Source organism: Polypterus senegalus, chromosome 10 (assembly GCF_016835505.1).
Source record: "Polypterus senegalus isolate Bchr_013 chromosome 10, ASM1683550v1, whole genome shotgun sequence".
NCBI classification, from domain to species: domain Eukaryota; kingdom Metazoa; phylum Chordata; class Cladistia; order Polypteriformes; family Polypteridae; genus Polypterus; species Polypterus senegalus.
Window position 1 is genome coordinate 99997176 of NC_053163.1, and position 25362 is coordinate 100022537.

The following is a 25362-nucleotide window of genomic DNA, read 5'->3' on the forward strand; positions in this document are numbered from 1 at the left end:
TCATTTTCTCACCTTTATTGATTCTTAACCTACCAATTATTACCCTAAACAAATTGAGCTGAGCAAATCTTCACTCTTATATTATTTTCTTTACTCTGATTCAACAGAAAAAGAATGGTCTCCAAGCTCTGACGCACTTCATCCATTGCAATATTATAAACCAAGTTGCTCTGAATTAAATGTTGTTGCCAGTTATACACTACTGAACTTTGAAGACTAAACATTTAAAGCTTTAGAGTAAATAAATTATAGTGACATCGTTATCTCTTGTTCCACAGTTTCCAGCACTAGAGGCAACTATTTACAGTGGATGGGAGTAGTTAGGAAGGGGTATGTCAATTCTACTATTTTTTACCAAACTATCAAAATGATTCTTTAACTCTTTTGTCGGCTTAATTAGTTTGTTTCGTCAAACTCATTTTTATTGCCCAGATTGTGAAAAACATAAAACTAACAAAACAGTTCTTCAGCAGCACTCTCATTGTTACTTTCCTCCGACACTGCAAAATCCTCATCTGACAGTGCAGAATCCGAGTAATTGATAATACACAACACATATCTGCCACTGAATTTCCTTTGATGAGAGATTTGACACAATGCTGTAATGAAACTAAAAGGTGAAAAAGGTAAACAGGCGGATATAGTGGTTTTATAGTGGGAAACCGGAAATTATGTAATCAGACAGGAACCAGAAGTGACATCCTCAGGCCTGGGACCGGAAGTGGCGTGGCTGGAACTGGAAGTAGCATCCTTGGGGCTGGAAGTGATGTCTTTGGCCCGGAACTGGAAGTGATGTCATTGGACCCAAGCGGAATTTCCCATGATCAGTCTGTCAAAGAAAAAGAGTAAGGTTTAGCGAACTCTGCAATCCCCTGGTTTGGCAAGGAATTCCCGTCTTTTGAGCCTCTTAGCTGCCTCCCATATGCATGTGTGTGATAGTGTAGAAACCCGTCTTGAAAGTGTTAACCTGAAAAAATACAAATTGCACATCTGTGCTAGTATTTTTTCCGTTCAATTTAAGGTCAGTGCTATGTGCTCAATTCGTTTCCAATTCCTTGCTCTCCTTCAGCAGCCCTTCCACTTTTTTCCACTTACCTCCAGATCTTCTCTAACTGATGTCACTGACTTTCTCATTTTAGGCCTAACACATCATTCACTGGATTCTCTTAGTTTTTTACTCATGTTTTTTTATACAGTATACATATACAGTATTTTATATTAGGTACATTTTCAATGTTTCTGCTAGTTTAACTCAGTTCCTTCTGACTTCATACTTTTCGGTATTTTACCTGAATATCAAAACAAAGCCTAGTTGCTTCTGTTCTCTCATTTGTTCAGAACACAAAGTTTATCCTTAGCATGTTCAACATCTAGCAAATGACTGAAAACAGTCTGGATTCTAACTTAATTGGAGAGCTGAATCTGCTCCTCACTACAGATGATGGCACTCCCTCCACTCTACCACTCATTCTTCCCACTGATGTTTTAGACACGTGTGATAGTAAAACTCTTAAGAAACACTTACTGAATTATGCATAGCTGACAAGAACATGCTACTCCAAGTTTATGTTGATGCACAGATCATTATCTTGCAACTGGTCACATTTTAATGACTTGAATACTTGATTTGTCAAACAATCTTCAGTTTCTATGCTTATGACTTTACTTAACCTGAACAAAACTGATTTACTTTTTAAAGGAATGTCCCACACAAGTATGATTTTTTATTTCTATGTTACTTATCCCATGTAGTATTTGTATACTCAGAACTGTTCATTTGAATTAAGATTCACCCCCACCATTTCATCTTCAAGAATCCTGCCCTCACTTTAAATGCACAGTATTATGTGAATGTGTCTTTCCTATTTACCTTTTAAGCAGAGTTTTCTAGAAGCAAGTATAAATAGTATTTTAGCAAAAAATGCATGTACTTTGCATTTTCTGAGAATATGAATAACGAACATGTGTATTATATGATACAAGTACGTGAGATATTTTTTGTTCCCATGGACATCTTTCACATTGCTTGCTGTTGTCCAGAGTTGGTCACCATTGGATATCATTCAATTTGAATCTTTATTATAACTTTTCTTCACAAAAACACAAGTTTGCCCATGACTAGCTTTGAAGATTTACTTGACAAAACCCAGAGTTTTAACTATTGCATTTATGTTACAGTCAAAACCTTTTTTATCATCTTCATAGCTTGTAGATAGTGTGAACCCTGACCTTTCTGTACGAGTTCTAATACTGAAGTAGAACTAAGTGCACTGACCAAATTACCCCCCCCCCCAATGGCCCGTGTATATTGGTCCTCATCTAGAATTGAACCATCTTGAAGACTGTTACTAGCATACAAAGTTTTTCACTCCAAAGCACTTATGTGCCTACATCACATAATCAGATTAGACAACTGAGATCTTCTGTCAGCAGTCCTATTGTTGTTGTAAAACTTCACTTATCAGCTCTTGGTAAATACTTATTAAGATTTATAAATCTTATTTCCTAGCTCTCTCTTCCAAGGTTGTTTTGTGAGACTCTGTTGTGAAGTCCAAATACAGAAGCCCTCCTCTTTGCTTCACTATTGAATCAGTTTAAAATGTTTAACCTGCTCTTCTGTTCATTGTTATAATAATGACACCACTATCTTGGAGCATCAGTTATGGAATTACAGTCTATCACTAAGCATATTCCTTCATTTTTTTCATATTTGGTACATTCACAGTGTTATATTTTAATTATGTTTGATGTTCAAAACTTATTTTACTGTTAGCTTAACAAGCATGGATTTCTAGTTTCCTGCAGAATCAGTTGGTGTTATATATTTGCATTTGCATCATTATCTGCTATTTTAAAGTTGTATTGTATTGTTTGGTTTGTATAGTATGTTATTTAATTCATGGAAGTCACATGGTATCCAGACATTTATAGAAACTTCTGTTTTATACTGTAAATACAGTGCATCCGGAAAGTATTCACAGCGCATCACTTTTTCCACATTTTGTTATGTTACAGCCTTATTCCAAAATTTATTAAATTCATTTTTTTCTTCAGAATTCTACACACAACACCCCATAATGACAACGTGAAAAACGTTTACTTGAGGTTTTTGCAAATTTATTAAAAATAAAATAACTGAGAAATCACATGTACATAAGTATTCACAGCCTTTGCTCAATACTTTGTCGATGCACCTTTGGCAGCAATTACAGCCTCAAGTCTTTTTGAATATGATGCCACAAGCTTGGCACACCTATCCTTGGCCAGTTTTGTCAATTCCTCTTTGCAGCACCTCAGGTTGGATGGGAAGTGTTGGTGCACAGCCATTTTAAGATCTCTCCAGAGATGTTTAATCGGATTCAAGTCTGGGCTCTGGGTAGGCCACTCAATGACATTCACAGAGTTGTCCTGAAGCCACTCCTTTGATATTTTGGCTGTGTGCTTAGGGTCGTTGTCCTGCTGAAAGATGAACTGTCGCCCCAGTCTGAGGTCAAGAGCGCTCTGGAGCAGGTTTTCATCCAGGATGTCTCTGTACATTGCTGCAGTCATCTTTCCCTTTATCCTGACTAGTCTCCCAGTTCCTGCCGCTGAAAAACATCCCCACAGCATGATGCTGCCACCATCATGCTTCACTGTAGGGATTGGTATTGGCCTGGTGATGAGCGGTGCCTGGTTTCCTCCAAACATGACGCCTGGCATTCACACCAAAGAGCTCAATCATTGTCTCATCAGACCAGAGAATTTTGTTTCTCATGGTCTGAGAGTCCTTCAGGTGCCTTTTGGCAAGCTCCAGGCGGGCTGCCATGTGCCTTTTACTAAGGAGTGGCTTCCGTCTGGCCACTCTACCATACAGGCCTGATTGGTGGATTGCTGCAGAGATGGTTGTCCTTCTGGAAAGTTCTCCTCTCTCCACAGAGGACCTCTGGAGCTCTGACAGAGTGACCATCGGGTTCTTGGTCACCTCCCTGACTAAGGCCCTTCTCCCTTGATCACTCAGTTTAGATGGCCGGCCAGCTCTAGGAAGAGTCATGTGATGAAGGCCACTGTGTTAAGTGGGACCTTCAAAGCAGCAGAAATTTTTCTGTAACCTTCCCTAGATTTGTGCCTCGAGACAATTCCTTTGACTTCATGCTTGGTTTGTGCTCTGACATGAGCTCTCAACTGTGGGACCTTATATAGACAGGTGTGTGCCTTTCCAAATCATGTCCAATCAACTGAATTTACCACAGGTGGATGCCAATTAAGCAGCAGAAACATCTCAAGGATGATCAGGAGAAACAGGATGCACCTGAGCCCAATTTTGAGCTTTATGGCAAAGGCTGTGAATACTTATGTACAGTACATGTGATTTCTCAGTTTTTTTATCTTTAATAAATGTGCAAAAACCTTAAGTAAACTTTTTTCACGTTGTCATTATGGGGTGTTGTGTGTAGAATTCTGAGGAAAACAATGAATTTAATCCATTTTGGAATAAGGCTGTAACATAACAAAATGTGGAAAAAGTGATGCGCTGTGAATACTTTCCGGATGCACAGTATGTATGTATCCTTTGAATAGCTAACCTTAAATGAAATATTTCAATAATACACTATTTTATTACTAGCAAATTTTACTTAATAACCTTATGCCTATCATCTAAATAAAGATATAGACAGCACTTTCAGAATCTACCACTTTATTTTAAAGAATATACTATTTGATTATCTAAGATAAGACCTTACCATTTAGAATCTAAAATGATTAATTTAATTCAGCTATTGATATATATATATATATATATATATATATATATATATATATATATATATATATATATATATATATATATATATATATCATTCTCTGCAAAGCATTTTGTAATTCTATTAACAAATGTCCATTATACTCTTCCAATAATGTCATCAACCGCCTGTTTCACTAGGTCATTTGTTTTGGGAAGGCCCTACACTCAGATAATTGTTTATTTGTAAGATAATTTTGGTTTGAAGTTACTTGAAATTCTCTAATGCCATTATTATTTACAACTGGGACAACATTATGTTATGAAAAAAGTATTGTGATATTTTACGCTACGCTGCTCAATCAGTCATTTTATTTTACTTAAATGGAAGAATCCTAAACACCGTTCATAATTCAAATGGAATTTTATTTACAGGATGTATATCCTTGGCTGATCCTTGTCTTTTTCATTACAATGTCTTATACAAAATAAAAAAATACAAGAAAGAAAAATAAAAAAGGAACAAAAAGAGTAAATTGCCAGGGTGACCAGTGTGCAGTAAAGGGATACATATATTTAAGTTAAAGAATCTGCCATTTCGCTCCCTTCTGATTGTATTTCTGTTTCTCTTTCTAACTAAATCCTTTATTCACCCCCTCCGTGTTTGCATATCTACTACACGATGTGCAAAAAATACTTTCTTCATAATGTGGGTTCACCTGTTGCCCTTTTGTGTGCAATAAACACTAAGGTGAAATGATTCCAACACCAGCAATGCATTTGCTGTTTAAATAAATAAAAACTGGCGACTTCTTTTACAAAAGAAAACAAACGGATCTCAGTTCCAGAAAAGGCTAAAATAAAAAGGCACTTATTCATTCAGCTGTGCAGTCCAGATAAGATTCTGCTGTCACAGATACCACTGCTCATGTGTCATTGCTTCTTACAGACCATACCCCTTGTTCTGCACAGCATCTTGGCAATCATGTCTTTCCTATCGCATGGTTCAACTTTCCCAGAGAATGTTACCCAGCAGGGAGAGTTTATTTTAAGATAGTGCCACCAGCACTCTAACTCTCAGATACATGCTCAATCATTCCTTACAGGGCACTCATTCCCTGTAGGTGCATCTTTTTCAGTTCAGTGCCTGTAGCAATCTTGTATGTCTTATATGTCTAGTAGTAGGGTTTTTTTTTCTTGACTCAGTGCTTCTGGCCTTTGCTGACTTGGGTAGTACCCCTAATTTTGAATAGAGAACTGTATAGCTGTCCAAACCAGCAAGTTCAAGATGTAAAAAAAAAAATAGAAAAATACTAATAATGAACAAAAAGTTCCAGTGAGGTGGCAAAAAAGTTGAGAAATACAGAAATAAATTATAAAAACTGAAGGTGGTGCAAAAAGAAATTGATAAACTCTGTTACCAGCGGTACAAATGATGTAATAATGACAGCCTTAAGGATGAATCCCCAATGATTTGCTACACTCACCTGTCCCTACACTAGCTAGTTAAAAAAAACAGGCAGGAAAAATAGAAGCTGTTATATCTGGCACCAGAAAAAAAGGAGGAAGGAAACACCACAGTTAGAACTATATTAGAAATATTTATTTCTTTGATGCTATAATTACAAGCAAAATAAAAACCAGAAAGAAAAAATAATTAACTTAATACAGAGCCTAAAAAAGAAAAGATGGAAAAGTATAAATAGTACTGTTATGGTTTAGCCAGGACTCTGTCTTTTTATTTTATTTTATTATGTATTTTATCAGGAATCATTTTATTATGAAAATTCTTTTGTTTATTAATTATTATTATTGTGTTATGATTGTAGTATATTTAATAGTCCTTTAAGTGATGTAAAACTATACATTATTTTAAGCCAAGTACAAGTGGCCTCCAGTGCTACTTAAAAGACAGCAGAACAACAAATGACTGCTTTGAAATTGCATATATTTTCTGTTCTTTTCCTTTTAAATTTACTTGTAATTACATTTCCTGGTTTATCAACATCTGAATTTCTTTAAAAGGTACTGTTTTGGGATTTTGAATTTGTTCGCTATATGTTATCTTTATTTTTTTCTTTTCTTTAGTTTGTGCTTTTCTTTGCTATTTCTTGAATTCTGAATAAATCTTTAAATGTTAAAGGACCATTTTTGTTTTCATGGGTGAATTGTTTTATAGCTTTTTTGTTCCACATTTTGTGGATATTATTCACTCTAAGTCCTTTTCCACATTGGTATTGGGCCTATGCAGTTTGTAAGATTGCAAATTGAGTTAGGAACTAGGTAGCTTCTTACTGGTGAGTATTATATTTTAAGCTTTGTTAGACTTGTGTGGGTACGGAGGTGTGACTTTCATTTTTCTTTGTGATTTGTGAGAATGCAGAATAAATATAATTTAAAAAAAATTAAATAGGCAAATTACATATAAGGCAAAAATATTTTAACCCAAAATTCAAAAGATTAAAAAAAACAGAAAAACACAAATTCTGATACAATGAAACTAATCCAAACACTAAACATGCTAACTAAACATACACAGAAGTGAATACTAAATGGTCCAAATACCAAAACCAAATCAAATAATGCAAAAAGAAGGAGATTAGACACTGTCAAGAGTAACCTGAAGTCTCTATAGCCCTTATGTGCTGTACCTTGACCCAAAAAAAGCATCAGGAGACAATTAACTAATAAGGAGAATAACCACCTTAACTTGATTGCACAATTAATAGAAATAGAATAACACACTAAATTAATACAAATCAAATCAAATGAAAACAAAAATAAGAAATACAAAATAAACACAAAAGACAAAATTTACAGTTGAACATAACAGCATTAAATTACTAAAAATAAATAAATAAATAAAACATCAATTAATAGAACCATCCTTTTATTAAAAAAAAAATCTGGAAAGCAAAAAATCTGAAAAGCTGACAATATTACTATTGTTCCAGACCAATTTTATAGAAAATATAATGGACATGTTGTAATTTACAACATACAAAATGGAGAAAAGGGGATCAGGCCTCAAATTTTCCAAAACCAGACTTACTAGGGCCTCCCTTATAAAACCTTTCTTAGATTCCACATTCAAAGTCTTCTTACACTCAAAATGCACAAAACAAAATTATAAAAATATATGTATGCCAAGTGCCACAGCATTTTCCTTTCTAAATCTCAAAATAACATAAAACGATGCATGGTTTTAGCCACTTCCCGTCACTGCTTGTCAGTAACCATACTGTATATTGTGGTACAGCCCCTTTTTTTGAATAGTCATTATCTAGTCAGCTTATCAATTTGCCTATGTTCCTGAGCAACCTCTTTACTACAACCCATGTAAGAATCAAGGAAACAAAGACAAAAAACAAAACTTGTGTTATGTGAATGTGAAATTGAGTTGTAACTGATTGAAGTAGAGAAATGCGAAAACATTGTTTTTGATGGTCTGTTTGCAAAAGTCACAAATAAAAGAAAAAAAAAACGAATGGAAGCAGCTGAGTGAATAGAGCAATAGCAGTTTGCCACCAGTACATAGCATAAAATGACGCAGACTATATATGCAGAATTGTGACATATAATAAGAACATTTTTATTGAACTGGAAGAGGTGTTGGTGAGGCCAACAGGGGTGCACAAAGGATGGCTTCTGGAAGTCAGAATTGGCTAATAAGCCAGAAATAAATTATGAGCCAAATATCCATTGTGATCTTTGAAAACTCGCTTTAGTCTGACACTGGCAATGTCCTTTAAAAGAGCTAATGTTGCCATTACCAGTTGTCTTTCAACACATAGCACACCCTTTTTATAGCCAAAGTAGGCAAGTATCATTAAGCTTATGCATTAAGCACTATTACCAACACTGAAGGCAGCTACATTGGGAGAACATGTCAATAAACTGTGATATAACTAGTTCAAGAACATCTGAATGTGACTGATGGATTATCAAAATGTGCAGTGAAATTAGATTTTCCGTTCACTTAATTATCCTCTCATCAGAAGTCACTAAAATACCAAGACCAAAACAGTGTAGGACTTATGAAATGTGCCATAACTTTAATCCAAATTCCATGTCAAATTCATATTTTATAAATCTCAAATTATGTGCAAGGTTTTTTCTTATGCATATTTTGGAGCGTAAGCAAATTTTCTAAATAAGGCTCCAGGTTTGGAACTCAAAGACAAGCCTCAAATCTCGGGCAGCTTCTAGGCCTGTCCTGGCGCAAAATGGGGCCCTACAAACATAACAATGTTTTAAAAAGGTTACATCAAAACAATTATCACAATATATACTTCAAAATGAACATAAAAAACAATTAAATTTAAACTTAACATAAGGTTACATCTATCTATCCTTATGAACATGCCCCTAGGGATGACACTACAGTCATACAGAGTGTGAGATCATCAGTGATATGAAAAGAAAAAAAATAAGGAAAGTAAAAATATATAATCAGGCTCAAATAAAAAACTTCAGAGCAAACAAGAAAATGGAAGACATAAAATACATGCAAAAGTAACAAAGTACAACATCATTTTTTTCTGTGTTATACATGCCAGTAGAAAACAAACCAAAAAAGAAAAAAAAAAGAATGAATTAATTGGCGTTATTGACCTAAATAACCAAAGCACTTGTCTGTGATTTTTTTTGTTTAGAGATGACAAGACCACTTCCCAGTACACATCATTTGAATACATTATGGTTTAAATGAAGCCAACTAGAAAAAAAGACCCTGGAGGTCAACAGTTGATTAAGAAAAGCCAGCAGACAGCTCTTGAGTGGCTTGTCTGTGCTCACATTTCACCACTCTTTACCAAGAAGAACCAGAATCACACATTCATTTCTTGCCACACATTTTTTCTTGATGTATATAAATAACAATATACAGTATACAAAATGCTTACTTTTTTATACAGTGTGTGACTAATGAAAGCAGTTCCCCAAAAGGCTGTATGACAGTCCTATAGAGGCACAAAAAATCTATTTTACTCAGTTCAGTTCCAAAACCAATTTCTGCTTAATTCATTATTCCACTAAGAACGAATCTTCCCTCTGGCAAAGATATTGCTGCTTAACTTGTCCCTATTTAGCGCAAAATTGCATTGCTTCATGTGATCTTGTGGTCTGTGGTTTGTCAGACAAAATACAATGCACGTAATTTGGCTGAAATCATTGGTACAGTTGATAATTTAAGTACATTTTGCCACCATGTGCTTTATTGTTTGCATCATTTGAGACTTGAAACTAATTTATGTTATATATCAAGTTATATATTAAGTAATGAGGTAGCTAATTCTGTGTAGTTGCCACCTGTATATAAAGATTTATTTTTATTGTTAAACTCCCTTGAGCACAAGTAACTGTATCAATAACATGGAGTCAATGAGCTTCTTTGAAAGCAGACTCTAAACTTAATTATCAGCAAAGACAACAGAAAGACAAAACAAATGAGAGGGAATTTAAATGGCAATTCATAATAATACTGCTTTAAGTATTTACAACCCGAGTTTTCATAACAGTTTTAATCGTGCCCTCCTAAAGGTTTTTTCAAACCCTAAAAAAATGTATTCCTATATTTTTTGCTGTCAATACACCGCTACCAGTTTTGTTATACCTACTTTAACCTACATTTATCTAACTTTATATTTATTTTTCTAGTGTCAGAATGTAGTTTAAGTTAATTTGTTTTTGTTTCAATAGATGTATTTTTCATATTTCCAATTCTTGTTTTTTTTTTCACATCTTCGTACCCCCCTTTTTGTTACTTCGGGGGGTGCACTTGACAGGTTGAGAACCGCCAGTGTAATGTTTCCAATATTTTAATTTAAATATTTGTTAATTATCCTAGTTCAGCTTATACATTTAGCTGATTAGTTCCTTTGTTTGATATATGTCTGAACGATATCAATTATGGTCCACATTTGTTACTCTTCAAGGGGTAGAAGGACATGCTGAAGCACAGTGACTAGTTTAAATAATACAACTTTTATATTCAAGCAAGATGTATAATGAGAATGTCTGGGTATGTAGGATTCTCTACTTAAAGGACGCACCGGAGAAAACCATAGCAGTGATGGTAAACTTGGACCCCTATAGTTAAGAAGATTGTAAGCAAGTATCACCAGGATACAAGTCTGAGAGACTTTATAGTGAGGCACAGGGTATCAGCTATGGAGTTTATTTTTTTATTTGAATTATCTCTGCAACTTTTACAAGAAAAGAGAATTATAGACTTACCATTCATCTCTTTAATCTGTATCCTTTTTGCATATAATAATGTCATGGAATTACACATTAGTTTAGACTGATAAGAAGGAGTTTTAAAAAAGAGAGACTGGTCAATTAAGGTGGTAACTTCATTAGGCATACCATAGTAAGGCTTCAGTTTTATCTGAGTGAGTTAGGTGTTTTTCACCTTTTCATAGTAATAGTAAAATGGAACTGCTAATGTACATGAACTTTAAGAAGGCAATATATTTTTGATGTTTCCTGATCCTTTCTTGGAGCAGTACTACTGTGTAATTTGTTTCTTACTTAGGTTTTCTAGGAAATATTAAAAACTAAATAAACAATAGGAAGTATTAAATATTAAAATTTTAACTGTTATTTTTAAAAGGTGCAAAGTTCTCAGGAAAGAGGTATTCAATAAGAGTTTTCACAGTTATGGTTATTTGTGACTTTATATATATTAAACTCCACTTAATTCACCGAAGCCAGTGGGGAAGGAGGAATTGAACTAGTTTGGAGTGGCTCACAATGGTGCAATAGTGTTTTCATTTTCCCTGAGGATTACGGAGGCATATACCAACTAGGCTTGCCTGATTATTTTGACCAAAAATGTGATCTGAGCTGTGAGGTTGCAATGCTAATCAGTGCATCACCCTGCAGCAAATAACGAAAAATGCAGACAAAATGATTACCACAAAACAAAATACAACAAATGGTCAATCACCAGCAATAATTTAAAAAATTGATATCATTGTTCATTACAGGGTTCCAGTTTTGGTGCACACATTAGCCTTGCAATAAAGCGGCACAATGAAACTGGCATGTTCCATTCTTTCACATACAGACAACAGCTGAAATGGCTTTTTTTGTTTCCAATTTCTGTGCAGATGCCATCCAGTGACAGTGCTTAAAATTTCTTTATGGTCAGCTAATGTACCTTTCAATTGAAAATACTAATAGTTATTTGTTTTTTCCTTTTTAAACACTTGCAGGATGGAAGACTTTCAGATGAGGAGAGATTGAAGGAGTGAAAGCTTTTCAATTTAAGTAAACAGAGATTAAGAGGTGACATAATTGAAGTGTTCAATATTATGAAAGTAATTAGTACAGTGGATTCCAGCTGTTACCATATATACTGGTGGATACGTTCTCCCATGGATAAGTGGGGACTTGATTTTACAGTATAATTTTTGGTATTTTATAATGTCGGTCTTATAAGTCGAATGTGGAAATCTCATGCTATTGGCACAAGGAATTATGATATGCTAACGCTCACCTGAGAGAGTAACCATGGAGCACACTGCCTTTTTTTCTATGTGGGTGCGGCAATACACTGTATCAGTGCGTGGGCCTAACCTCTCCCTCTCTCTCTCTCTCTCTCTGTTGTGCCTACGTGACCACATGGTAATACCCAAGCTATTCTGAAGCAACATTTGAACTGATTTGTGTTTTTTGTATCTCACACCCTTATACACCTTTATCGTAACAGCATCCTTATCTACGAAGGAGTATTCTATTAGAAGAAAATATGGTTTTAAATTAAACGTTGTTGAAGTGGCGAAAGAAATTGGTAACTACACTGTTGCAACAAAATTCAATGCATCTGAGAAACTGATGCAAGATTGGAGGAGGCGTGATTTTTTGGGTTTCAAGACCTGACTTATACAAGATCATATACAGTACTTTAAAATAATTTTTTCAACAAGAACACAAGGACATTATTGGAAACTTCTTAAGGGCTGATTTTGCACAAATGTTAGAAACGATTTCTAACCACAGGCACATGGAATAAATGACCAAGTAGTGTGGTGGAGATCAGGGGTCTTGTGTATAACGCCGTGCATAGGACAAAAGTGGAAATGTGCATATGCAGAAAAAAGTACCACACTTCCCCTTTACAAATCCCAATGTACGTGAAATTTACCACACGTGCACATGCCTACAGTCCCATCTCAACTCCTCCCAGAATATAAATATCACCTTCCATTAAGTGTTTGATTAAAAAGCAATGGAAAAGACACATTAAAAAAAGAAAATGTGAACTGGAGGCAAGGAAAAACGTACCATTTGTTGGTTTTATGCAGTGGTGTAAGAAACAAAAGCATAGCGGAGACACTCAAAAGTTCAAATTCAGAAAGTCGCACAGCGCCCGAAAGAAAAAAAAAATGGTCAGATATAACAGTCGATGTGAAAAGGTTAGTCACAGTCCACCATCTGTTTATTCTGTTTCAGACAATAATACAAAAACTGATCCCTGTGCTATTGTCAGGAGGTGATGATGCTGCTGTGCCGAGTACATCTTCAGGTGCTGGCTGCACATACATCTCTGCCTGGGAAACTGCTGGGAGGCCATCTGACTATGTGCTGATGGACTATTCTGAAGTCGCAAAATGCAAAAGTGGATACTGTAAGAGTTGTGGCCAATGAACTATCATCTGTAAATACGCGCTCTTTTCTAATTCTTCCATTTGCGATGTCTTCTAACAACGCTAAAGCATTCATGGTAGTTGGAATAGTTTGGCCATTCCTTGCAAAATTATATCCATCCATCCATCCATCCATTATCCAACCCGCTATATCCTAACACAGGGTCATGGGGGTCTGCTGGAGCCAATTGCACAATTATATTGTTACAGAATCATTACAATCAAGTGAATTAAATCTGTGAACGATATGCAATTAATTTTGGTGTATTTAATAAAACCTGCATAATAGATGTGAATCTAAAAGAGAAAAGCAGACCACAGAAAGAGTAGCACTGCTTTGATGCTGGGTGCCGTCATTTTGCAAAACCGAGCAGAAAAGTGCATACGCAAGGCAGGGACCCTGCCGTGAAAATGGGACTTCTATTAGTCACTTATTACTATGTAAAGTAGTTGTTATACGTCTTTATATAGCAGCAACTGACTAATAAATGTACGACAGGTTAGCCTTTATTCACAAGTTGTCACTGGTGCTCTGTAAGTATTTGTTAGGGTCATTTTACATAGCAGCAGTTGAATAATAGATCCACCTATAGAACTCCTACTTTATAGTATTATGAATATTTCAAAACAGATGGTATACATTAAATGTATATTTTATAGATTTCAGGCTTGGGGGTATGGGACTTACATGTTTATTTTTATTGTATTGGAAGTGATTTTAACTACACCTAGGTGTATATTGTGTTTTATTTTAGTGCTGGAGCATGTGAATTTCCCCTTTGAGAATAAAATACTGTCGACCTGTTCTATATATACAATGAAGTAAATGGATTTTTTTTTTTTATATGCTACCCACAATGACGTGGCCATTATCAGTAGGATGCCAAGGCAAATGATGGTAAGGTTTTCCATTTAATTCATTACTTTTTTGAAATAATAGTCTGAAGTTTTATTTTTGGACTAATAACTAACAAAAGAGCTGCTCTTCCTCTTGAGAGAGAATGTCAAGTTGCTGTTTTCCCACTTGACTCTGATTAATGCGGCTATAATTTCCATGATTTTTTCCCTGTTTTGCATGAGGCATTTAGTTTGATTTTTGATTCTTCTACAGTTTATTTTCCAAACTTTAAAAATTATATATGAAATACATTTATGATTTTAATTACATACCATTCAGAAAATTTCTTCATTGAGGTGTTCATCTCCTCAAGGAACCACTGACTTTTTTATTGTTATTTATTTATTGTTTAGTTTTGATTAAATGCTTTTCAAAATGAAATCAAAAGACAAATGCAAAACCCCGAATTAGAAAATAGTTGATATGAAAGTTTAACAATAAAGATTCCATAGTGCTTGAAAACCATTTCCAATCTCTGCATTTATAGAGAAGTTCCTGTTTGTTTTCCATTACGCATTTCTTCATGCATGTATTTTATCTTTTTTTCCATAGTATACATAATTGCTTCATGACACCTAATTGATGCCTTTCAAACATTTGCAAACCTGGCAGGAAGTCTGTAACACCATTAGTGCCAAATGTGGAAATTCATTGTTGCTGCCTACCATTAGATAAGCTACTTTTATAAATATGCTAGATTTTTTTTTTGCAGTGAAGAAATCACAGCTAAAACCGTCCATCAGTGGAAATTATTAGTTGACAGCTGTTTGGATTTTCTATATAACTGGTACAAAACATTCACCTTGAATTTGAAGAAAAACTTGTATTCTAACTGAACTGGAAATGTCCTGAAAATGTGAATTTTGACGAAACAAGATGACAGACATTATTTGAAATTAAAAAATGTAACTTATAGCACATAATTTGACAAAAAATGAGGAAAAAAACCCTATCAAAAAACTACTTAAGACATTACTTGTAGTTTTACTAACCACATTGCTCATGCATTTTACAAAATCCTGCAACATTTTGTGTGGATTTATAAAAACTAACATTTGCACTTATAATTACAGTATAAAAATAATATAATCCTTTACTACAAAATGTATTGTTAGAATGCTCTGTTCTCTCTGTATTGCTAGGTTGCCATAGATAGAGGCAAACTTCAAATGATTAACAACATAATCAGTGCTTATAAGTACATTACAAGACATGAAACAGTCCAAACTATTTCTTTCAAACAACAAAATCAGAGAGCACAGAAACCAACAGGAAAAGTTAATGGTGCAAAGTAAGAAAAGCATACAACAGTTACCACTGAAATCTCCTGTACTTTAGGATTTTCCTGTGGCTTCTAGAAGTCATTTTCTCTCGGTTCATATCTTACTGAATATGCAACTGAAGGAGTTTGTGGGTTTTGAAGACACATTTTTAAGGAGTAACCAATAAGTTTGGAACAAGAAAGTGAGAAACGCCTCTGAACAAGCTGTTAATGCAATTCATCTCATCATTTTCTCAATTCCAATAGTTTAGCTCCACATCTTCCTTTCAGTTTCTGCAGTGGAACTCTCTACTCTGTCAGTAAGCACTGATTTTCACCATGCCCTACCCTTCAAGACAGCATTTTCCATTTTCTAACATTGTTTCACTTAAGCAGTTTTTAATCATCCCTTTCATTTGAACAGTCACTTGATTAAGTAGGTATTGGGGCTCAGCAATGTATGGATACATGGGGGCCATTAAAGAAAGCTCTTTTGAAACTCTAGTGAGAATCTACATGGATCAGTTTCAAACACACTTCATGGAAACCCAGAAAAATGTTTCTTTAAAGACAATCAAAACTAATGTGCTGTTTAAAGTTGTCCCCGGACATTTTTTTTGTCATATCTTACAGCTGTGCAGTACTTACAACTCTGAAGCTGCACTTCATTCCAGATCAATTAAGAAGATCATTTTGTGAAGTTGTATAAAGACAATGGTATATGTCTTTACTACTTTCTGGATTCTATGCATCTATGGGTTATCTTCTTTCGCCTTTTGTCAATGTTCTACAATATTTTAATACAGATATTTTGATGGCTTTAAGAATGACCTCCAACAATACAGAAGCTGCTCTCCTTATTAAGAGCATTGACACGTTAATGCCCACTTGGAGATTTCAGTGAAAATAGAAAGAACATTATGTTGTCATTTCAGCACTGTTTTTCCCGAGGGCTTTTCTGTTTTTACACTCTAGCTTTAAGAAGTATATATGGTGCATGGAACAGATTATCTGTGGTGATTTATTTTTTAAACAACTTCAAGTCTCTGGTGAATTCAGTGGAAATGGAGCATAAGAAACATCTCTCCATAAAGAAATGGCTCATAGCTAAAATAAGCATGTTTCTTTTGTCCTATTATACAAAAATGACACATCTACTTGTAAGAACACTTCATCCCTGATACTTATTGACTACAGCTATCGAAATGCCCTTGAAAATACTTCAGATTTCTCTGGAGGAAAGCGGATGAAGAAAGGGGAACAACAAAATAACCTCTGAAAATGATAAGTTAAAAAGTATATGTATTACATGCAGCCTGTGGGCACATATATAATTAGCCATTTAACAGCTTAAAAGAGAACCATAATATCATTGATTACAGTGAATGCAAGAGAATACTTCAATGTTGAAATTCAAAATCGAATGTCAGTTGCATGGAACTACATGTTAATATTAATAAATAAGGAATAATGGACTTTAGATCATATCTAAGAGCTAACACTACCATGGCATAATAAATCTAAGACAAAGTAATGCTTTGTGTGTTACAGAACAGGAGCTCCTAAGAAACTGCAACTTATTGTGAAGCACCTGTGAAAAAGAAAAAGATACAAAGATGGACTTGCTGTTAATCTAGACTAAACATAGTTAAAATATAACACTGCTGAAATAGTGAGACATTAATCTCTCTGCAGAATGATATTTTAAAAAATGGAGAAATATGGAGTCAAGTATCAAGTGCAAATACAGAATTAAGAGGCTGCCTAAAAGCTCCTTTCCATGAAAATGCTTGTTTTAAAAATGGCAATCAACCCTTAGTTTTTTTGTAAGGACCTCATGGTGTGACAAAATGCAATCAAGGGTAGATGGTCTCCAAGGCCACTGACTAAACAGGAATAATGCTTTGATGTTGGCAAGGATTTCAGCCGAAAAGAGTTGCTTTGCATACTAATCAAGCTTTCAATTTGGGTGCCTTAGCATTAGTAAAGCAGGTGCATGGCTATATAGTCAGCTAATCAAATTAGAAAAGCTTGAAAATTTTAATATTAAATTGTTAATGAACAATATTTAAGTCAGCTGTTAGAGTGAGTGATATATCATAAAGCTTAATCATCACACTTCATAGCAAAAAGATATTTTTGTCCAGTAGCTGTCAATTCCTGCTGTTACTGAATGTCAAGAAAAAATCAAACATTGTTTGCAAATAATGAGTGACGTGATATTAGAAATATGCTTCTTATTAAATTTTGTTAAACGAAACATTACATTTTCTTTAAATGAGCATATTGATAGATGGAGGCAAATAATTATAGAATGATGATGTTTTTTGTTTTAAATAATCCCATAAATTTATTGATTTTCAAGTTACTAAATATTCAGAATAAGAGTCTTTCAAGGATCTGTGAAAGATGATTAATGCCTTTAGTCTGTTTTTTAACTATGGCATTGTACAACAGAAATGTTAAATATTTCTTGCAGTCCATGAAACATTTTGGCTCTACATACTTATATCTCATAGAAAAAAAATCTAAAATTTATTTTATTAGTATTCTGAAATCTGTTAATGCCCACACAATTGATTCACATTGTTAAGAGAGTGTCTGGAATGGCTGGCAAGCTCATGAGACAACTAGGGAAGTAAATCCCTGTGTGGCATGCTTTTATCCATGTATTGCTTGTCAAAGATCCATATTTTGATAACTGCTCATTATGAAATGTTGTTGCTATGTGTCCTGGCCACCTGCATGATGCTGCTCCAAAAGATATTTCCCTGACATCTGGTCTCTAATATCTAGTCCAAATATTGTGTCATTTCACAAGTGCAGTTTCTTTTTCCCTTCTTCAAAGTGACAGATCCAATGAGACATTTCTCAATTCAGTTCTCAATTTCATTAATATATAAAACAGATACTGTACTTAAATCAAAGAAATATAATGAAGGATCTTATACTGTTGTGCTACTTGCTATATCTGTTAAAACATAAATCTGATGAAATGATATACCTTTAAGACGTTTTTGATAATTAATTTCATTCCATCTAACAATCAATTTTGATAAATTTTCAAATGAAATTATTCTGAGAATCACTGGCATAAACATTCAAAGACAGTATGTTAGAAAGGTTAATTTATAAACACAGTAAAATGACAATGAAGAAAAGACATGTCTGTCTTTAAAAGCGCAACAAAGAGTTTTGTATTTAAAAGGATGAAAGGCAAGCTGATTAGATTGCTAAAGGCAAAAGAGCAGTCAAAATACAAAAAGGTCAAAACAAAAAGGTCAACACAATCAAATGATAAGCCAAAGCAGGAAACAAAAATCACAGTCAAAAGGAGAAAAGCTGTGGTCAAAAAAGTCATTGTGAGAAAGACAAAAAAACAAGCAGTTAAAAAATACTGACGTCTGATAACAATTCAAAATGGTGTCACATCAGAATTACAATAAACACCTAACAAAAGCAAAACCCAAGGACATCAAAATGATAACCTTTCACAGTGTCTGCAGCATAAAACAACTGTAAAATAAATGCAAAAAATGCTTTCTTACCTACAGTATATTTAATAAACATATTATCAAATTATGGTTTAACGTTTCACATGTATGAATTCTTTATTGAAGCTGTAATGGGCAACACAGTAAGAACAAATCCATTTGTACAAGTAAAAGTGTGTGCTCCCTTTGGGTTGACCTGATGGATGCTATTTGATAGATTTAACTCTTTACTAGAGAAAAATTTAAGTTCAAGCTATAGTGAACTGCAACATACACAGAGTGCAATAATTTTTTACTTGCATGTCTTACCTGCATTCGACACACAGCCACATTACATTACTGTGATACACAAGTATTATAATGTAATGAACAAGTATTTAGTTATACAGGACACACAGTAATAAAATGGACAAACAATGTTGACTTTAGGAAGACTAAGAGTGACCATCTGCCACTGAACAATGACAGCTCAACTGTGGAGGTCATCAATAGCACCAAATTCCTGGGTGTCCACCTGGCAGAGAGCTTCACCTGGTCCTACACCACCAGGGGCCTCATGTATAAACGGTGCGTATGCACAGAAATGTTGCGTAAGAACGTTTCCACGTTCAAATCATGATGTATAAAACCTACACTTGGCGTAAAGCCACGCACTTTTCCACGGTACTTCATACCTTGTCGTACGCAAGTTCTCTGCTCAGTTTTGCAGAGTGGCGGCACCCAGTGTCAAAGCAGTGATACTGTTCCTGTGTGGTTAACCTATTCTTAGATTCACATCCAAGACAGCGGCTTTATCAAATACACTGAAATTAACCTCATATCATTCATAAATTTAGGGCACCTGATTGTAATCAACCTGTAACAATATAACGGTGCATAGAATGGCCAAACTATTCCACTAGCATGGCTGCTTTAGCGTTGCTAGAGGACCTCGCAAATGGAAGGCTTAGAAAAGAACACGTATTCCGAGATCATACTGATTTCTTGGCACATGATGATGACTGGCTTCTAAGTCAGTTTAGATTTCCAAGAGTGATCCTCTTGGAGCTGTGTGCTGAACTGGTGCCGGTTTTACAAAGGCAGATGGTGAGCAATTATGCTCTACCTGCTCCTTTGCAAGTTTTGTCCACTCTCTAGTTTTTAGCTACAGTAGCTTTTCAGAGTGAACTGGCTGACCAATCCAGTATTTCTCAGTCATCACTGAGTCGTGCCATGCCAGCTGTATGGGATGGTATTATCCGCTTGTCAAGCAGATATATAAGATTTCCATACACTACGGTTGAACAGGCAAACATCAAAGCGCAATTTGCAATGTCTGGTTTTCCCAATGTAATCGGAGTGGTCAACTGCACACACATTGCTATAAAGGCACCTTCACAGAATGAATTTGTGTATGTGAATAGAAAGCATTTTCACTCTATTAATGTGCAAGTTATCAGTGATGCGAAAATGCGCCTCACTAATGTTGTTGCGAGATGGCCTGGCTCAACTCATGATTCATTCATCCTGAGACATAGTAGTGTGGGGAACAAACTTGAAAATGGTGCTGTGCGTGATGGCTGGCTTCTCGGTAAGATAAGACATTTATTACCATTTTGATTACAGTTGTACGTTATCTATACGATGTAACCATATAACACAATTACTTAGGTGACAGTGGGTACCTGCTGAAGACATGACTCCACACCCCTCTCGCCAACCCACTGACTGAACAAGAGCGACGTTATACTGACCTCCACTCACGGGCTCGGGTGATGGTAGAACATACTATAGGGCAGCTTAAGGGCCGTTGGTGCTGCCTGGATAAGACTGGTGGAGTGATGCTCTATAGTCCACAGAAAGTCTGTTGCATCGTGCAAGCATGTAGCATTCTACATAATATGGCACTCCTTTGTAACTTGCCGGTACCTGAAGAGATGCGATATGATGAACCTGACCCTGGACCACCAAATGATCAGCCATACCGGACAGCATTACAATTTCGAATGAATGTAATAAACAGAATGCAAAAACAGGTAAGCAGATTCATCATTTATTTTTTCACCAAATCAGTTAATTTTTCGCTAATGTAATGCAATACTGCCTTGATATCTCTTAGTTCATTGGCCACATCTCTCACCGCATCCACCAACGCATTTTGTGATTTTAAGACTGCATCAGTTAGTACATGGCCAGATGATCGCCCACCAGTTTCCAAGGCAGGGGTGTGTGAGCAGCCAGCACCCGAAGATGTGGTCGGCACAGAAGCAGTACCATCATCGCCCGGAACCATGTTCTCCTCATTTGGGTCAACTTTTGTACTATTGTCTAGAAGTAAATAAACAGTAATTAATACCTGATTGTTTGTCTTATTACTCATGCAAAGTATTCACATGAGTATGGATCATGGTAATCAAAAAAGAAATAAAAACTCAGAATCTCCCTCACCCGCAGGTAGAATGCCGACAATGAGTGTGTCGCCAATTATTGCTGTAACTTGCTGCTCAGATGGTGTGAGCTCCGGGAGTTCAGTGCCTCCTCCAGTGGAGCTAACATGAAGACGATGAGCTGCCACTCTCCTTTTCTCGGCCACTTTGATATCTGACCACTTCTTTTTTAATTCGCTCACAGTATGATCTTCTGCCCCAGCACTCTTGACTGCGTCCGCCACGCTATGCCACTCCATCAATTTTCTTTTGTTGCTAATGCCACTTCCTAGGTTGCCAAATAAAACATTTTTCCTGGCCTCTATTTCAGCTAGCAGCTCCATTTCACATTCGCTGAAGTTTTTTTTTTTTGTTTTTTTCACGTGCTTTCGCCATTGTCTTGCTGAAGCGCTGAAGGTAAGGGGCTATTTATATTGATTTGCATATTCAAAGAGGCATAATTCTGGGAGGAGTTGGAGTGGGGTAGTAAGCGTGTGCGCGTGCATTAATTTCCACGCTGACTGGGATTTTTGTAGCGGAAGAACGTGGAAGTTGGAGTATGCACAGATTCCTGCATCTGGAATTTTCTGTGCGTAAGCACATTTCGGCTTTTGTGCTTACGTCATGTTATAGTGCGAATTCTACGCACACCGTTATATATGAGGCCCCAGGGGGCGGTCAGCATGAAAAGTAACGCTTGTGCACGCGCCTGCTGTCCCGCCCCAATTCCTCCCATAATTACACCTCTTTGAATATGCAAATCAATATAAATAGCCCTTAAGCTCAGCATTCTGTGAAAAGACAATGGGAAAAGCACAGGGGAAAATATAATAATTTCAGTGAATACAAAGTGGAGGCAAAGGAAAAACATACTATTTGTGGATTTAACCATGGTATAATTAACAAAAGGAAGTTGATCGATTGACATAGAGCGTCAAGGAAACTCGAAAGCTCAAGTTCAAAGTCGCACAGTGTAAAAATAAAAAAGAAGTCACATATCAAAGTCGCTGTGAAAAGGCGAGTTGTAGCCCACCGTCTGAGTGTCATATGAAAGCTTATTAGGGTACAGACAAAAAAAAATAGGCACACAGTGGGAAAAAAAGCACGAAATGTCAACTATAATCTTGAAATTTCCACTTTAATCACGTAGTTTGTCAATAAAGTAGAACATCATAAACTTCATCTTAAAATCATTTAATTTACTAGTTTCTCAAATCCCATCGTAACTAAAGTAGCATGTTAAATGCTTTGTTTTGTATTTGATTTTCTATGTGCTCTATGTGTGTGAATCACTACGTGCTTCCGTTCTTTCTCTTTCTCCGACAGGACACAGAATCCATTACATTCTTGATATTACAGCTCTCTGGATAATTAAAATACTGAGATGTATATGTGACATCATTTTCATGATGATTGGAATGAAAGCATATTATTAAACATGGGAACACGATGGCGCAGTGATTGTTCATGTCTTACACAAGATGCTGCTGCGCCATGCTCGACCTTCGATTATATAATTTATTGTAGCAGTACTAATCTCCAATTTCTGTCCTTACTTTTCTTTCCCCAAATACCCAATCGCCACACAATCAGCTCTGTAATAGACGTTAAGCCATCTGTAAGCGCACAACGACGATTCTTCAAAACTTTTAAGGAACATTGAAATATCTTCATAGTATGTGTTTAATTATTCTATCCTTCCAGTGTCACGCCAGCCTCAGTAAATATACAGCGCAAGGCAAGAACAATACGTAAACTTGCTAGCGCTGCGGCACTGTGTCCTCACATGTTTAATTATTAAAAATACAGATTATTTAAATGAAGTTAAAGTTTTATCTGTATAATATAATCAACATATTTTGCTGCATTTCATCTTAAAAATGATATCGTCATCATATGTAAACATAAAAGTGCAATATTTTAACTGTAGTGCAAGTTTACAGTGGGGTAATTGTACTTATAAGTACAAACAATTCTACAAGGAGAAATTGATTGAGTGCGTTTACAGTTCTTGGGATGAAATTCTTTCTGAACCACGAGGTCCATACAGGAAAGGCTTTGAAATGTTTTGCCATGGCTGAGGCAGCGTGTGCTTGATGCTGTATACCAATAATTCCATTCAGCTGCTGCTGTGATTCCCCACTCAGATACAGCGATAACAATACTCTGAGTGGTGCAGTGAGAGTAATATGGAAAAAGATGATCTGCTGTGGCAACCCCTAATGGGAGCAGCTGAAAGAAGAAGAAGAAGGGGCAGTGAGAGTAACAATGCTAAAGCAGTTATGGTATTTGGAATACTATGGCTATTCCCTGGCCCATTATATTGTTACAGGTTAATTAAAATCAGATGCATTACACTAATAAACAGTATGTGGTTAATTTCAGTGTATTTATAAAGCCGTGTCAGGAAAAGAAAAGTAAACCACACAGGAACAGTAGCACTGCTTTGACACTGAGTGCCGCCAGTCTGCAAAACCGAGCGGAGAACTTGCGTACAACAGGGTATGAGGTACTGTAGAAATGTGCGTGGCTTTACGCCAAGTGTAGGTTTTATACATTGTGATTTGAACGTGGAAACGTTCTTACCCAACATTTCTTTGCGTACACACTGTTTATACATGAGGTCTCAACTCTTTAGCCAAGAAAGCCCAGCAGCGGCTCTGCTTCCTGCGTAGGCTGAGGAAAGCCCATCTTCCACCAGCTACACTAACAACATTCTATAGAGGAACCATAGAGAGTAGCCTGAGCAACTGCATCACTGTCTGGTTTGGAAATTGCATGGTCAGGGATTGTAAAGCCCTACAACAGAGAGTGAAGACAACTGAGAAGATCATCAGTGTCTCTCTTCCTTCCATAATGGACATTTACACCACACGCTACATCCTCAAAGCCACCAGCATTGTGAATGTCCCAACACACCCTTCACACTCACTGTTTACACTCCTGCCATTGGAAAAAGGTACCGAAGCATTCGGGCCCTTACCACCAGAATGTGTAACAATTTTTCCCCCCAGTCAATCAGATTCCTGACCACTCATGGACCGGTCTGATATCTGATATATGTGTTCTGCTCTGCAATGTTGCACATGGTTGCACATGTTTGCACATTTGACCCACATGCACCTTGTTATATATTATGTGTTTTTATGTTATGTGTCGTGGATTCTTCATTGTCCTGTGTTCTATGTAGCACCATGGCCCTGGAGTAACGTTGTTTTGTTTCACTGTATGCTGTACTACTGTATATTGATGAAATGACAATAAATACTCGTAAATCTTGAATATCAGTTATATGACAATGCTACTTATTCTGCTGTCCTTCTCACAAAAACAAAGTAAAAAGAAGAGTGTTGTAATTTGGAGTCAAAAACATGACAAAAACGGTATGAGTCATCCGAAAGACCTACAAGAGCTCACCAAAATCTTTACCAGAACCAGGCACAGCCAGGCCAGGTAACCCCCTGGCTTAACACTTCAAAATAATAAGAAATGTCCCAAAAATAAATCAAACTGCCCTACTAGGAAGAGAAAATCAGAAACCCCTGACTTGTAAACAGAAGGGCAAAAAGTTATCTTTATAAATGAAGAATAGCTAATAACAAAATAGTAAATAACACAAAGAGACTCAAAGGAGAAAAAAATTGCATTTTACAGCAAAAATGTTCCAAACCACAATCTTTAATTCAAACCTTGAAAGTGAAGTAAGAAGTCAAAAAGGTGGTACATAAGTATAAAAAGTTATAAAATATATTATAAAAAAATAAATCATGAAATGTAATTTTTAAATAACAACAAACCCAAAAACACATGTAATATGTATTATAGCTATTGGTATTTATTAGTGAAAAGCAAAACAATGTTTAACACTAGAATTACCAGAGCCTACGAAAAAACTTGTAATTCCGTCCCACCTTAAATTGCTTCTTAAAT

The 25362-nt window shown here is 35.8% G+C and overlaps 1 long non-coding RNA gene across 1 annotated transcript in view; it reads right to left on the minus strand.

The window, feature by feature from the left end:
* Nucleotides 1-319: 319 nt before the first annotated feature.
* LOC120536249 overlaps nucleotides 320-25362 on the minus strand; it is a 71424-nt gene continuing 46381 nt past the window's right edge. The window contains exon 3 of the long non-coding RNA XR_005635085.1: nucleotides 320-829. This is a non-coding gene — a long non-coding RNA (uncharacterized LOC120536249). The remainder of the gene's footprint in view (nucleotides 830-25362) is intronic.